The following is a 15,086-nucleotide window of genomic DNA, read 5'->3' on the forward strand; positions in this document are numbered from 1 at the left end:
TTCCGCGCAGAGCTGTTAACTTATGACCTCCCAGACGCTAAGTCGCGCTTGCTGTGGGAACACAGTCTGTCCGGCCCCTCCGCTTTTGCCAGCCAGACTCGGGGGCTCTGCTTGGCCGGCGAGCCGCCCCTCCGCCCCGGCTCCCTCCCGCCAGTCCGTGGAGCGCGCACCGCCTCGCCGCCCTTCCTACCCTCTTCCGTGGGCCTCTCGTCTGCGCTTGACTCCGGAGACTCCCTTCTGCTAATCCTCTGGCGGTTTTCTGGGTTCTTTAGGCAGGTGTATGTGGAATCTAAGTGATCGGCAGGACGCGCTGTGAGCCCCGCGTCCTCCTACGCCGCCATCTTCCGGAACCCCCGGCATTTCTTAAGCTTGACTTGCCCTGACCACCAGCTGAACTCAACAAGTGAGGTGAAACTAAAGGGCTGGGTGTTGTGTTGAAATTGGAGAGGCAGTACCCATGGACATGTGATGGCTCTGGATTCATTTCCCTGTGGGGACAGGTGAATCCTTAGTCCTGGAAAATTCAAGCAGTGACTACTGATTTATTCATCCTGCAAAATAATGGACTCAGGGGTTTCTTTGAGGAAATAGAGCCACATGGTGCTACGTAAATTTCATTACTTGTATTATCATCACTCTGATTTTAATTTGATTTAAAAATTTTATTAGTCCTAATTGTAGCAGTTATGAATGTTGATGTTATTTTCTGCCATTTCTAATTTCTATAAAGAATACAGATCTTTGCTTCTTAATAATTGAAAATGACTCCCGCTTAATGGATTCATGCATTCCTACAGAATTTCAATCTTTGGCTTTGACATTAAGGGTTAGTGCATATTATCAGCTCCTTTAGAAATTATATTGTTTTCTAAATCCAGTAATGTTGGATTTGTATGATCTAATAGTCTGATGTTTTTAATTATGGAGGAAAATTAATTAACTGGAATGCAAAAAAAACCCAACATATTTTTATACGCAAAAATAAGAATAATGCTTAATGATATTTTGTTTTGGCTTTTGCTGAAGATTTTTTCCCCCACTTGGAATAATACCAGATTGGGATCTCTGTAGATAAAGGGTAAGAGTGCACGTTCATTTTAGTTTCTAGGTCCTAAAGAGTTAAAACACATTTGGACCACCCTTATTAAACAGGCTGCTATATTAGGAAGACTTGTATAAATACGCAGGAAAGGCCATGTGAGAGAATAACCTGCTGTACTCTATTTGTGTCATGGTCACCGTATGCATAAGCTAATTTTAAATATTAAAACTCTAATTATAAGAGACCACTTCCCTGAAGGGTGGGCCATGTGGGGAAGGAGAGGGGAAGGAGCTGGTAGGTGAGTCACAAGCCCAGTGAGTGAGTGGGTGGAGGTGATAGCTGGCCAGAGTGTGTAGAATCTGTCCTTGAGGTGCCCCTGAATCCTGGGGGAGAAACTCAGAACTGGGTTTTGGTCCTTTGACTGTAAGTTGGAAGGCAGACTTGGATGGAGTACTTCCATAGCCTTCACATTTTGACGAGTAAAAATAAGCTGCCATTTTGATCCAGAGGCAGGGGAGTCCATAGAGAAGAGCCCTAAATAAATAGCACTATGGATATACACAACGGACCGAGTTGTCTGCGTTTCAAGAACAGTTACTGGAGGAAAGACTGGGGCTCAGCAAAGCACTTTCATAGTTTTCCTGAGATTCTTGGGGTCACATTCCTTTATGTCTCTGTCTAATCCTGTGTTTTCTTTACTCATTTTCCCTAGCTCTAGGTTTTTAAATAAATGCTGCTTGAACCCAACTGCTTCTCTCAGTTGTAGTAAGGGAAAACAAGGAAAGGGTGTGTTGGTTCTGGACTTAGACCCAGAGAAAAATTGTAGCGGGAGTCCCTGGGGGCTTGCCGATGTGGGTCCGTGTGCCTGGTCTCATTGATCCAGCACGACTCTGTCCTGGAGACTCAGGGCCAGGGTGGTGTGAAGCTTTTGGTCTGGGTTTGAAGCTCTACGCTGTCACTTTATAACCATGTGACTTTGGGAAAATTTACCCAAACTCTCAGCATCTCAGTGGCCTCATTTATAGAATGAGCAAAACAATACTTGCCTCATGAAACTGGTGTTTCGATGAAATGACAAAATGGAGCGAGTCCCCAGGCAGGACTGTTGATATGCTGGTGCTGACGTTGGCTGTGTGATTCTTGCTTGGCTGTATTTTCAATTTAATGCTTTAAATGCTATTTAGAAAGGTGATATGGCAAGGTATTTATTGAGACTTAAATGTTTCCTTTCTATTTTCCCCCTGCTCTCTCCTTTCAAACAGGAGGCTGCACCCTTCTTGTCTCCTCTTTTGTTTCGAGGAAGGTTCTTAAGTCACTCCCCTTCCTGCCTGTTTTTTCATAAAACTCTAAATTAGGAGTCCTGGAGACGAGTGGTGGATACAGAAGTCTTAGGGGAAGATGGGAGGAGGTTAGTGGGTCCTGGAAAGCAGGCAGCAGAGCTTGGAGGCAGGTCCCTGGGGAGGACAGCCTGTCTCAGAGGTGGGGCTGAGCCGTGCAACCACAGAGATAGTTGGATCTTGGATCCAGCACCAGGGTGTCCACCCAGTCTGGACCCCAGGTGTGGCACGGAAGAGATTCCATGAGGACTAGGCAGTGGCATCTCACCGGTCACTCACCTACCTGTATGAAGAGATATGCATGACCAGAGGGGACCAGAGGGCAAACCCTGGAAATAACAGACTGAGTTTTCTGCCAGCCCATTAGGATGCATGCTCAGGGCTAGGTTTAACTTGACAGAGGCAAAATGAAGATACAGATATTGTTAATACTTGATTTGGCTGAAATTCATACCTATTACAGAGCTCTGCATGGATTTCAAGAGACTATAGAACCAGACCCTCAGCCAGAGGTATAATGAAAGATTTTCTTAAAAAGCTGGCACCTGGATTAAGTCTTAAAACACGAATAGGAGTTATCTGTGGAGAAGGGGTAGAAGAAAGGGGTTCTAGGCAGATGGAACATCATGAGACCATGTGCTGGGTATGGAGACGGACAGATAATTTACAGTTGCTGCTGTGTCATTAACTGCTTTGAGGGTAGGGAGAGATGATTCCAGAATGGCCCTATCTAAAAGAAGTTTCTGCAACAATGGTATACTGGTTTTCTACTGCCGCTGTAACAAATCAACACAAACGTAATGACTTAAAACAACACAAACTTACTATTTTACAATTCTGGTGGTCGGAAGTCCAAAGTGGATCTCTTTGGGCTAGAATAAATGAGTTGGCAGGGCTCTCTTCATTTTGGAGGGTCTGGAGGCAAATCGATGTTCTTGCCTTTTCCAGCTTCACAAGGCTGCCTGCCTTCCTTGGCTTGTGGTCTTTTCCTCCATCCTCAAAGCCAATGGTCACTAGTTGAATTTTTCTCACATCACATCATGCTGACCCTGACTCTTCTGCCTTCCTCTTCCACATTTAAGGACCTTTGTGGTTGCAATGTGCCCATACAGATAATCCAGGATAATATCCCTATTTTAAGGTCAACTGTTTAGCAAACTCAATTCTGTCTGTTTCCTTCATTCCCCTTTGCCACATAACATATTCACATGACCTGGGGATTAGGACATGGGCATCTTTGCAAGGCCATTACTCTGCCTACCAAAGCTGGGAATGTTTTCTGTCAGTGCTGTCTAATACAGTAGCCATTAGCCACATGTGGGTATTTAAATTTAATGAAGATAAATACAATTAAACATTCCGTTCCTCAGTCACATTAGCCACAATTCAAGTGCTCAATACCCACATGTGGTTATTGTTTACCGTAATGGACAGTGGTGCTCTAGAGAGGTAGGAAGTGCCAGATAATGAAAGCCCTGTGTTTCTCAACCTCTTTCATTAAAGCGCCCTTGAGAGTAAACAAGGCTGCTGCACTGATAACACCAGGAGATGTGGATAGCCCAGTGAGACCCGATTCGAACACCAACTTTCTTTAGAGATTCTTGCTAAAGAGATCCAGGTTTATTTTATTTTAAAAAAGTATGTATCTTTCTCGGGTCCCTGGGTGGCTCAGTTGGTTGAGCGCATCTGACTTCGGTTCAGGTCATGAGCTCACAGTTTGTGAGTTCCAGCCCTACATCTGGCTCGCTGCTGTCAGCACAGGGCTCCTTTTGGATCTTCTGTCCAGGCCCCCCCTTCCACCCCCCTGCCCCTCCCCGCTCACACTCTTTCTCAAAAATAAATAAAACATTTAGAAGAATTTAAAAAGTATATCTATTTCTAAATCTTCAAGTAACATTAGCATTCTGGAAAAGCCACCACATTTATTCTGGAACTCTCCTATTCCGTTGGTCCATTGGCACACACTCTAGTAACATTTCGTATACAAATAGGGGAAAGCTCCATTGTAGAGATTTCTGGGTGGTGGAGGAACATGGTCAGGTTTGGACAGGCACCGCAGGGAGTAATGCAGAGGGGATGACTTTGACAGGAAGTAGATTAGAGGTAAGAAGGCCAGCTAAGAGGCTGTGGGAGGACGATTACATAACCTTGCCCTCTTTAACTCAGGTGACTTTTGTGACTTGCTTTGGCCAGTGAAATGTGAGCCAAAGTGACATACGTCACTTTGGGGCAGAAGCTTTAAAAGTCAGTTTCTGCTTCACGATACCCTTTCTTCTCTTTGATACCCTCTTCCCCAACAACAATGTTTCAAATGCAAGTTACTCCATCGACCTGGAGCCCAGAACGAAGGCCGTGTAGAACAGAGCTGAGGCTGATCTGTGATGGGTATATGGTATAAGCAAGAAATTAACATATTTTTGTCAGCCACTGAGATTTTAGGATTATTTGTTATCATAGCAGAATTTAGCTTATTCTGACTGATACAGAGATGGTGGAAGTTATTCAGAGGCCTTAGGTGTATAAAATTTTTATGAAAACAGATGTTGACTTAAAAATGGTTATAGCTCATGGGTGATCCTAAGCCTTAAGCTTTATTTATGTTGTTTGCTTGTCTCTATACAACAGCCATTCTCTTTTATATTTCAAGTTAAGGTTCTTTTTAGTATTTAGTTTATGCTTTTAGACAAATCAAATTACACAGTACCAAGATTATTTCATGAAAATACTCTCCAGTTAGATTGAGTTGCAAGAACAGAGCATGGAAACAATTTAGTGGACACACAAGATTTTTCTGTTAACTAGAATTGTTGGAAATTGAGGAGATGGGTTTGAATCTTTCATATGACTTTCCTCTCTGGTTTCTTCCACTCAGTAGTCATTAGTTTGAGATTGCCCTTCCAACCCCACAGCCAAAAAATAGATATTGTTTGGTAGCTATTTTTATAAAGGGTTGAACACTAAAAGCAAGTTAATGGTTGGCTTGGATCTTTTTTTTTCCTTTTCCTAATCAGTAATAAGTGATACTATTTGCTCCCTTAGAGCAATAAATAATGTTACTGTTATATCTGAAAAGTAAAATATGTCGTATTCCAGCGTCCAAAATTGAAACGTATGTCCCAAATGTAATCAGCTTGCTTCTGAAGGTGGGAACTTTAATAATCAGAAGAGACCCAGTAGCAGTATGGGAAAAAAAAAAAAAAAAAAAAGCAAAGCATTGCCTACAGTAGTGATGTCATTTTTGTGTCCAACTTTGAGTCGTTTATATTATTGCACCTATTTGTGTGCATAAATGAAGGGTTGGAATGAGAGTGGAGTTACTGGTGGGGGAGGATGACAAGTTTATTAAAATAGATGGCATCAGCCAGAGGGTTTATAATGACTTGCTTGAGGTCCACTGTTCACCTCAATGGGTTTCTGTTTCCTTTTTTTGTTTCCCTTAGTACAAAAATACCCCTTTGTTTCTCTTTCTTGGCCAAAAGTATGAATCTTAAAAAACAGAGAAGCCACAACTCGCATGCTTTTCACGGATCTTAATGCGGTGAGGGTTAAGGTGAGATGGAGGCACATGGGGTTGATGTGTAACCTCATCAGGACTCAGATTGCTGTCGACAGTTTCCCTCTAGTGACAGAATTCTTCCCCTGTCAAGGGGGACAAATGTCAGGGAGGAAGTTGCATGAGGTGGTATCTTTGTTCTTTCTTGACATTCTTAGGCCAGTTTTGGAAGAGGACAGGAAAACTTTCATACATTTCCAGAGGACTAGGCTGTATATATTCAATTTCATAAACCAAGTACTTTTTTCTTTTGTTTGTTGGGGGATTCTTTTTTTTTTTTTTTATTTTTTTTATTTTTTTTATTACTGATTCAATTTCTTTGCTGGTTATCGGTCTGTTCAAGTTTTCTATTTCTTCCTGTTTCAGTTTTGGTAGTTCATATGTTCCTAGGAATTTATCCGTTTCTTCCAGGTTGTCCAATTTGTTGGCATATAGTTTTTCATAAATAAACCATGTATTTTTGATGTGTATTATTATATAGCCACTCTGCACTCAGCACTGAGAATAGGGTTGACATTTTTCCCCCAGCAAGGGAAGAATTTTGTCAGTGAAAGCTTTCCTATGCAATGAGCCCAGAAACTGCATAGTAGAGAGTGGAATGTCTTAAAGTAAATTGTTATAAAGTGAATCATATTTCCTCCTAGGAGCTATAGTAAAATTACAGATTGTTTTTCTGACTGAAGGGTTGATAGTAAATAAATCACAGATACGTAAATATATTGTAGAGGAGAAATACAGGTGTAAACTTCAGTAATAATTTAAATGGTGAATTAATGAAGTAATAAAATGGGTATAAATCCACAAAGAAGGGCCAGTGTAATGCAAGGTACACGTAGGACACAAGAAAACTCGTGTATCATAAATTTGACCTAAAATTAATGGTAGCTATAACACACATTGATTAAACATTAAATTACCCACAATTGTACTTGCCTCCTTAGGTGTGATTTACTTGCCTCCTCAGGAGTGATGCTCTGGGCCTTTAAAAGAGGCAATCCAATGAAGTTTTAACCGATGCTTTCTTTTTTGTTTCGGCAAATTTCCATGGCGAAGACAGGCACTGTTGACCTTTATCACTGATCTTCAAATAGCGGGTGTCTCATAAATGAGTGTGATTGTTGATTATGGGGTTTCTTCTTTTAAAAGTTGTTTTCTAGGGGCGCCTGGGTGCCTCAGTCGGTTAAGTGGCCGACTTCGGCTCAGGTCATGATCTCGCGGTCCGTGAGTTTGAGCCCCGCGTCGGGCTCTGTGCTGACAGCTCAGAGCCTGAAGCCTGTTTCAGATTCTGCGTCTCCCTCTCTCTGACCCTCCCCCGTTCATGCTCTGTCTCTCTCTGTCTCAAAAATAAATAAACGTTAAAAAAAAAATTAAAAAAAAAAAGTTGTTTTCTAAAAAGAGGCCAATTGTTCCATTCACAACATCATAAAAATATGAAGTACCTAGTGATAATCTTAACAAGAAATGCTTGGGTCTAATATGAAGAAAGCTCAAACGTTCCTAAGGGGAATAGAAAAATATTTCATTTCTTTGTAGGTGGTGGGGTTCAACGTCTTAAAGATATGAATTATGTGATTTTTTTCAAAGTAAGTTCAGGAGAATCCTAATTATTTTTCATATAAGATCTTTGGGGGACTTAAAAATAATTCTTCTGGGAGAAAAAAAAAATAGAGAATGGCCAAAATGTCTTTGACAAAGCATCATAATGAGAGAACACTTGTACTATCATGTATTAAAATGTATTACACTACTTCACAGCCATTAGGATGTCTATTACCAAAACAGAAAGCAACAAGTGTTGGTGTGGATGTACAGGGATTAGAACCAGTGTGCTTTCCTGGTGGGAAGGTCAGATGGTGCGGTTGCTGTGGAAAACAGTATGACAGTTCCTCAAAAATTAAACATAGAATTACCATTGGATCCAGCAAGTCCACTCCTGGGTACGTACACAAAATAATTGAAAGTAGGGATTCAAACAGATATTTGTACACCAGCGTTCCAGCAACATTATTCACAATGTCTAAAAAGTGGAAACAACCCAAATGCCCATCAATAGATGAATGGACAAACAAAATGTGGTATGTCCATCCAATGAAAGATTATTCAGCCTTGAAAAGGAATGAAATTCTGATACATGCCACAATATGGATGAGCCCGGAAGACATTATGCCAAGTGAAATCAGCTAGACATCCAAGGACAAATATTGTATGATTCCACTTATGTGAGGTATCTAGAATAGTCAAATGAACAGAAGCAGAAAGTAGTATAGTGGTTTCCAGGGGCTTGAGGGAGAAGGAGTAGGGTGTCAGTGTTTAATGGGTACAGAGTTTCATTTTGGGAAGATGAAAAAGTTCCGGAGATGGATGGTGGTGATGGTTGTACAATATTGTATATGTATTTAATGCCACCGAAATATACGCTTAAAGGTGGTTAAAATGCTAAGTTTCATGATGTTATGCCTATTTTACTACAATAAAAAATACCCCAAAACTGTAATACAAGGTTATAGTAGGTAAACTAGCAGAGCAATTGCTCAAGATTGGTGCTCAGTTCAACATAACCACATGCACAGTCAAGAAAGAAACTCTACTATGTGAATGAATCTAATATCTGATGTAAGTAGCCATCATAAATAAGTTGGAAAAAAAAAAGAATTACTTAATGAATACTGGGACGATTAGAGCACTAGTTTGGGTAAAAATAACATGCTAAGCTCTCCTTATAATCTGAAATACCAGGTGGATCAGGGTGTTCAATTAAAAAATGAAGCCATGAGAATATTGCTTTAATTTTAGATGGAGACCTTCTAAAAATAAAAACAATAGCATTACAAGGGAAAATTGAATAGGTTTTGTTCATAAAAATACTTCTGCATATAAAATGTATCCTAAAAATCAAAAGGTCAAGTGATAACTAGGAAAAATAGTCATAGATGAAAGGTTTACTGACATTATCCTATACATAGTTCACGCAAAAATAGACAATTTTATGAAGGAAAAAATAAGGGTCGATACTGATGTATGACCTTGGTAGGAATCTAAGATTTGTAATTTTTTTGGCCTATCTATGATCAAAGCTATTAAAAATAATTCTTGTGTAGGAGGCTTGGGGGGCTGGACACTCATTCACAGCTGGTGAGGAACGCATTTGGGCATCCTTTCAGGAAGGCTACAGCAGGACTTTGTCGGTTGTGACAGAAATTAAACTTAAACCAGTTGAAACAAAAGAAGGATATTTTTGGGCTTATGCATCAAGAAGTTCAAGGAATGGGAATGGCTTTATGCAAAGTTGGGTCTGGTGTCTCTGTCTTGTCACTGTCTCTTTCATTTGCTTGCCTCCACACGGCTGTATTGTCAGGCAGGTTCTCTCTACAAGGCGAAGAGATGGCTGCTGCTGACCCAACTTTACAGAGTCTTGCTGCTTGCAGTTCTAGAGAAAGGGAGAGGGTGAGAGTCAGCATTTCTCTCTCCTTGTAAAATAACAGCTTTATGGAGATACTCATATACTATTCCAATGCACCTATTTCAAGCACACAGTTCATGGATTTAAAATATATTCACAGAGATGTGCACCATCACCACGTTCAAGTTTAGAGCATTTCCATCACTGCAAAAGAAAGCTCATACCAATTAGTATTCTTCATTCCCCTTCCCTTCCTGTGTCAACACCTCAGTCCTAGGCAACGGCTATGCTAGGCTACTTTCTGTCTTAGATTTGTGGGTGAGTGAGCATCTCTTTTTAAAGGATCTCCGGCACAAGTCCCGGGGAATCTCCAGTTAGCCTGGCTTGGGTTATGTGTCCATTCCTGAACCACTTCCTGGGTCAAGGGATGGGGTCCTCTTACTGGCCAGGCAAGGTCACCATCTGAGCTCTGGAGCCAGGGAGCTGGATCAGCTGAGCCACATGTTTTGGGCTGGGTTACTATGGAATGGGAAGGGGTTCTCCAAAGGCAAGAGAGGCAGGAAGGTGAATGTGTGTCTATACTAAGGACAACTTAGCAGTATGTACCCCAAATCTTTAAAATACCTTTTTTTAGCAACTCCAGTTTTGGGACAGTATCCTAGAGGAAGGAGCAGAAACAAACTTTCGTTCCTGCTGCACCTGTTGCGCGTAGTGATGGGGTGGGAGGCAGAGAAGAAGGCAGGGAATAGCAGCGCCCTGCTGGTGGAGAAAAAGGGAGCCAGCACCACACGGGGATAAGGGTGGAGCCCCTGCTTGAGCAGGGAGTACTTCCAAAATCCCCTCAGCTTCAGCTTCCCCGGAGGGCACCATGGCAGCATGACAGGTACACCTCGGCCACAGGGGTGAGTGATATTGTCTGGCTGAAGTACTGTGACTCTCACCCTGAGGAAGCAGGTTCTCCGGCAGCGCCCGGCACACGGGTGTGTGTGCTTTGCAATCCTGTCCCGCCCGCTTCTGTGTAGGTCAGACAGCAGGTGTGCAGGCTTGAACCAGACGTGATGCTGGAGACAGCTGAGCACCATAGCCCTGCCTCGCCCATGCGTGTTACATCTTGCCTTTTAAACTTTGCAGGCCTGGAGTGAGGGGACGTTTGAATTCTCTTCAGTCAGAAAGACCCACTACACTGGGAGATCTCCCAAGAAGATCCCCTTCAGGCTGATAGACTGTCTTTTCACCGCATCAAATCTGGCCTTTTAGAGCTAATCAGAAGGTGGGTAATTTTGTCCAGAAGGTGCCTGACGTTTTGTGAGGGAGGGGAAAGATCTCTCTCTAAAAGTCACATTACATCTACAAATGTAGGGGCTAGTTTGGGGATGCCAAGGAAGTATACACAGTGAGTCCCTAAGCGAACAAACGACTGTTACAGAATGCCTCTGGCTGGTCTGCGTGCGTTTGAGGTTCATGCTTGCTATCGGTTTGGATTGGGTTGTTAATTGTTGCTATTTGGGGCCTCAGCGGGGTTTTAGAAATACTAAAAGTAAAGGCAGCTCTGGCATCCTGAGTGCGTCCACTGAGATTCGAGTGGGAAAGTTTGTGGTAGCCGTCCCAAAGCCTAGCCGTGACCTCATCGGAGGACTTTTGGGGTTTACTCCTGCTGCTTCGCTCTGTGTACCCCTGATGCCTTGCAGGCCCTCAGAGGCTATGGAAGCCCAAGGCTGGGGAGTTGGCATTTCTTTCTTTCCCTTTTTTTTTTTTTTTTTTTTTGGTGGGGGTGGGTGGGGAGCAGGCATTTCTAGGAAGCAGGATCAACTGTGGCTTGGCCACATTATTTGACTTTTTTCTAGGCAGGAACTCTGTTTCGGTCAGGACTGGAATATGCTGAACAGGTACAATTAGAAATCCTATTAAGGTTGGAGTGATATAAATCAGGGGTGGTAAGAGAAGGAGGTTGAAGAAAGAACAAAATTTGGATTGGCAGGGAGATTGGTGGGGGTGGTGAATAGCTCTTCTTTTAAGTCTCTGGATTTTATGATTTAATATTGGGGGAAGAACTGGCTTTTTACCACTTTTAAGATCTTTTTAAAAGTACTTTTTTCAGGGGTGCCTGGGTGGCTCAGTCGGTTGAGCGTCCGACTTCAGCTCAGGTCATGATCTCACAGTCCCTGAGTTTGAGCCCTGTGTCAGGCTCTGTGCTGACAGCTCGGAACCTGGAGCCTGGTTCAGATTCTGTGTCTCCCTCTCTCTCTGCTCCTCCCCTGCTCGTGCTCTGTCTCTCTCTGTCTCAAAAATAAATAAAAACATTAAAAAAAATTCTTAAATACTTTTTTCTACTGTTATTTTTGAGAGAGAGAGAGAGCACGGACGAGCAGGGGAGAGGTAGAGGGAGACACAGAATCTGAAGCAGGCCCCAGGCTCCAAGCACAGAGCCCGATGTTGGGCCCGAACCCACAAACTATGAGATCATGACCTGAGCTGGAGTGGGACGCTTAACTGACTGAGCCACTCAGTCTCCCCCACAACATTTAAGATCTGATGGCTGGTGGAGAAAAAGATGTTGGAGAGCAGAGTATTTTTGCTTAGCTGTCTGGTGAGCTGTTGCTATAAGGGTTTGCATGACACGGGGCCATTTTTCCTCAGCACCGTCTCTGAGTTCCTGCCCTGGAATCAGGTCTGCCTTTGTGGTGCGGTGGAAAGATGAACAGGATTTGAGTTTAGAGGTTCAAAACTTGTGTTTCAGCTCAGGTGTTTGCCAGCGCTGTAAATTGTCTGTAGCTTAAATTTCTCCTCACTGAGTGGAGGAATTTTCTCCAGGTGCTTCCTATATTCTTCTCCCTTGTTAATATGAACTGTTTTTAGACTTTTAGCTGATTTAAGTAGTTTTTTTTTTACAGAAGTGACCTAAAAAGCCACGAGTTTCAGGGTTAAAATGATCCCCTGCTTTTCTCTGTTCTTTTCTTCCCAAGCCATTGAAATCGAATGTGCCAACTGCTGGTTGGTTGGAAGAGAAAGACGGTGTTGGGACATTAAAAAAAAATTTTTTTTGTGTTTATTTTTGAGAGAGAGAGAGAGAGAGAGAGAGAGAGAGAGAGAGAGAGTGCATGCACGTGTGAGCAAGGGGAGGGGGGGCAGAAAGAGAGGGAGATACAGAATCTGAAGCAGGCTCCAGGCTCTGAGCTGTCAGCACAGAGCCCCATGTGGGGGCTCATGAAGCCATGAACCGTGAGATCATGACCTAAGCCTAAGTGGGACGCTTAACCGACTGAGACACCCAGGTGCCCCGTGAGACATTTTAGATATCTTAAGTTTTGAAACTCTCCTTATTCTCCTATGTCCCAAATTGGATTTTAATAAAAATAATATGCCTCACACACTGCATTGTAAAAGGTGTGTGATTCTATTTTGTGCTCTACTGTCTTCTGCAGTATTAAAGGGAAAGAAGAGGGGCACTGGGCTGGCTCAGTTGCTTGAGCATGTGACTCTTGGTCTCAAGGTTGTGAGTTCAAGCCCCACGTTGTGTGTAGAAATTACTTAAAATCTTCAAAAATAAAAAAAAGGCAAAGAAGAGTCGATATGTATCATTCTACCTTGTTTTTGAAGCCAGGGTAGTTGTTTTTTTTTTAAAAAAAATTTTTTTTAACGTTTTATTTATTTTTGAGACAGGGAGAGACAGAGCATGAACAGGGGAGGGTCAGAGAGAGGGAGACACAGAATCCAAAACAGGCTCCAGGCTCTGAGCTGTCAGCACAGAGCCCGACGCAGGGCTCGAACTCATGGACTGAGAGATCATGACCTGAGGTGAAGTTGGACGCTTAACCAACTGAGCCACCCAGGCACCCCCAGGGTAGTTGTTTAATTTTGATACCAGGAGTGCTAAGTGTAATGTGAATCTGGTTACTTTGGAAATGCAGGAACTCAAAGGAATGGACTCTAAAATAAAAATGTGGGGGCGCCTGGGTGGCTCAGTCGGTTAAGCGTCCGACTTCGGCTCAGGTCATGATCTCACAGTCCGTGAGTTCGAGCCCTGCGTCGGGCTCTGTGCTGACAGCTCAGAACCTGGAGCCCGTTTCGGATTCTGTGCCTCCCTCTCTCTCTGCCCCTCCCCTGTTCATGTTCTGTCTCTCTCTGTCTCAAAAATAAATAAACGTTAAAAAAAAATTTTTTTTTAAAATGTGGACCAATTCTTAGGAAAACAAAAGATAACAAAAAGAAAATTCCATAATCATACTGAATCCATAAAATGGGGAGAGAAAGGAAAAAAAGAGATTGTGATGCCAGTGATTACAAAGATGAAAATCATGTTACCCGCTGCTAGTCTATTTTGGGCTGGGGGAGGGGTGACAAGGGGTGGAGTTGAGTGGGGTGGGAGAGGTGGTAATCTGGGGATCTCTTCTGAGGTGGAAGAGGAAGGTCATGGAAACTAGCTTGACCCTGGGCCAGTGATGGCTGCAAAGGGTTCTCTCTGTTCCTGAAGATATCTTGGTTGCCTTTGGGATGGAGGCTGTGGGGTGCAGTGGGGAGTGGTCTACTTCCCTCTCTGGTGAGTTAACACAAGCACATAAACTCTGAGGAAATTTCTTTCAGTTCCTTCCTCTAGGTCTACGATGATAGAACATGCAGCATGTGAAGTTCTAGTGGGGTGAGGGTGCAACGTGAGGGGCCACAGCCTGCATTCAGATGACTCATCTCTGTGTTCTTCACACCAGCAAGGGCCTCCTTGAGCAGACCTTTGGCATGCTTTCATGTGGGGGTTCCTTTGGCTGATAGAGTGTTCAGGTCAGACCCTTCTCTTTCCTCCTTTCTTCCAGAAGTCTCCTTCTCTCCTTGTCCTCCCTCTTCTTATGCTTCAGACATCCTAATTCCTTCATCATAGATAGAAACCCCAGCTAGTCTCTCCCTGGCCTTTCTTTTGCTGGGGAGGAGAAGGTAGAAACTCCAAGATCTGGGTGTGAGGGAGAGAGAGGATGACAGGTGGTTGTGACTTCAGGGACAGCTTACCATTTTTATACCCTTTTATGCTTTTCTTTTATATTGCCTTTAGATACTTAAAAAAAAAAAAATCAGATTTGACACAGTGAGAGTTAATCTTCTCATTGGATCTCCTTAAAGAGTCTTATCACCTGTTAGCAAGCATAGATCTTGGTTGTTATGCCAAAAGGAAGAAAAAAAGAAAGAAAAAGAAACAAAAAAGAAAGAAAAAAGGCACCTTCTTGTTGCCCTTGAGATACTTGATCAAACGTGCTTTTACTTCCTTTGGTTTTGGAAGCCCACACCCACCTGCTCTTTCCTGGGCTCTGTTTCTTTTTTTAGTTGCAGCTGGTAAGGAGACGTGTAGTCCTGCAGTAATACTGGAAGTAACAATATTGATGCTGTCACTGATGTGACAGAGATGACAGCTTTTGTCCAAGGGGAATCTGCACGTGTCTGGGTTTGTCTATTAAATTGGTAGGGCAGGATGGCCAAAATACTGTATACAAGGATTAGGATTCTTTGGGAAAGGAATTCTTCAGGAAGGAAGGAAGAGCAAGACACCAGAAGTTTGACCTTACTAAGCAATCTTAGATCCCAAAAGGGGATGATAGTTTGTGCCTCTAATTAAACGTTTCCTCCTTAGAGTTCTTAGATCATCCTGTCTTACTACCCCTCCCCGTCTCTCTTGTATTCCTCCAGCCTTTAAAAGCTTTCATTATGGTGTTTATTACCATCGAAAATGATCTTTCTCATTGCTTTGTTTGCTTATTTATCATCTTTCTCCTC

General features: G+C 42.8%; 1 long non-coding RNA gene across 1 annotated transcript in view; it reads left to right on the forward strand.

The window, feature by feature from the left end:
* Positions 1 to 15,086, forward strand: part of LOC132681310 (uncharacterized) — a 132,918-nt gene that overhangs the window by 71,658 nt on the left and 46,174 nt on the right. The window contains exon 4 of the long non-coding RNA XR_013554098.2: positions 10,464 to 10,602. This is a non-coding gene — a long non-coding RNA (uncharacterized LOC132681310). The remainder of the gene's footprint in view (positions 1 to 10,463; positions 10,603 to 15,086) is intronic.

The sequence above is a fragment of the Panthera onca genome, chromosome A1 (genome assembly GCF_046562875.1).
Source record: "Panthera onca isolate mPanOnc1 chromosome A1, mPanOnc1 haplotype 2, whole genome shotgun sequence".
Classification (NCBI taxonomy): domain Eukaryota; kingdom Metazoa; phylum Chordata; class Mammalia; order Carnivora; family Felidae; genus Panthera; species Panthera onca.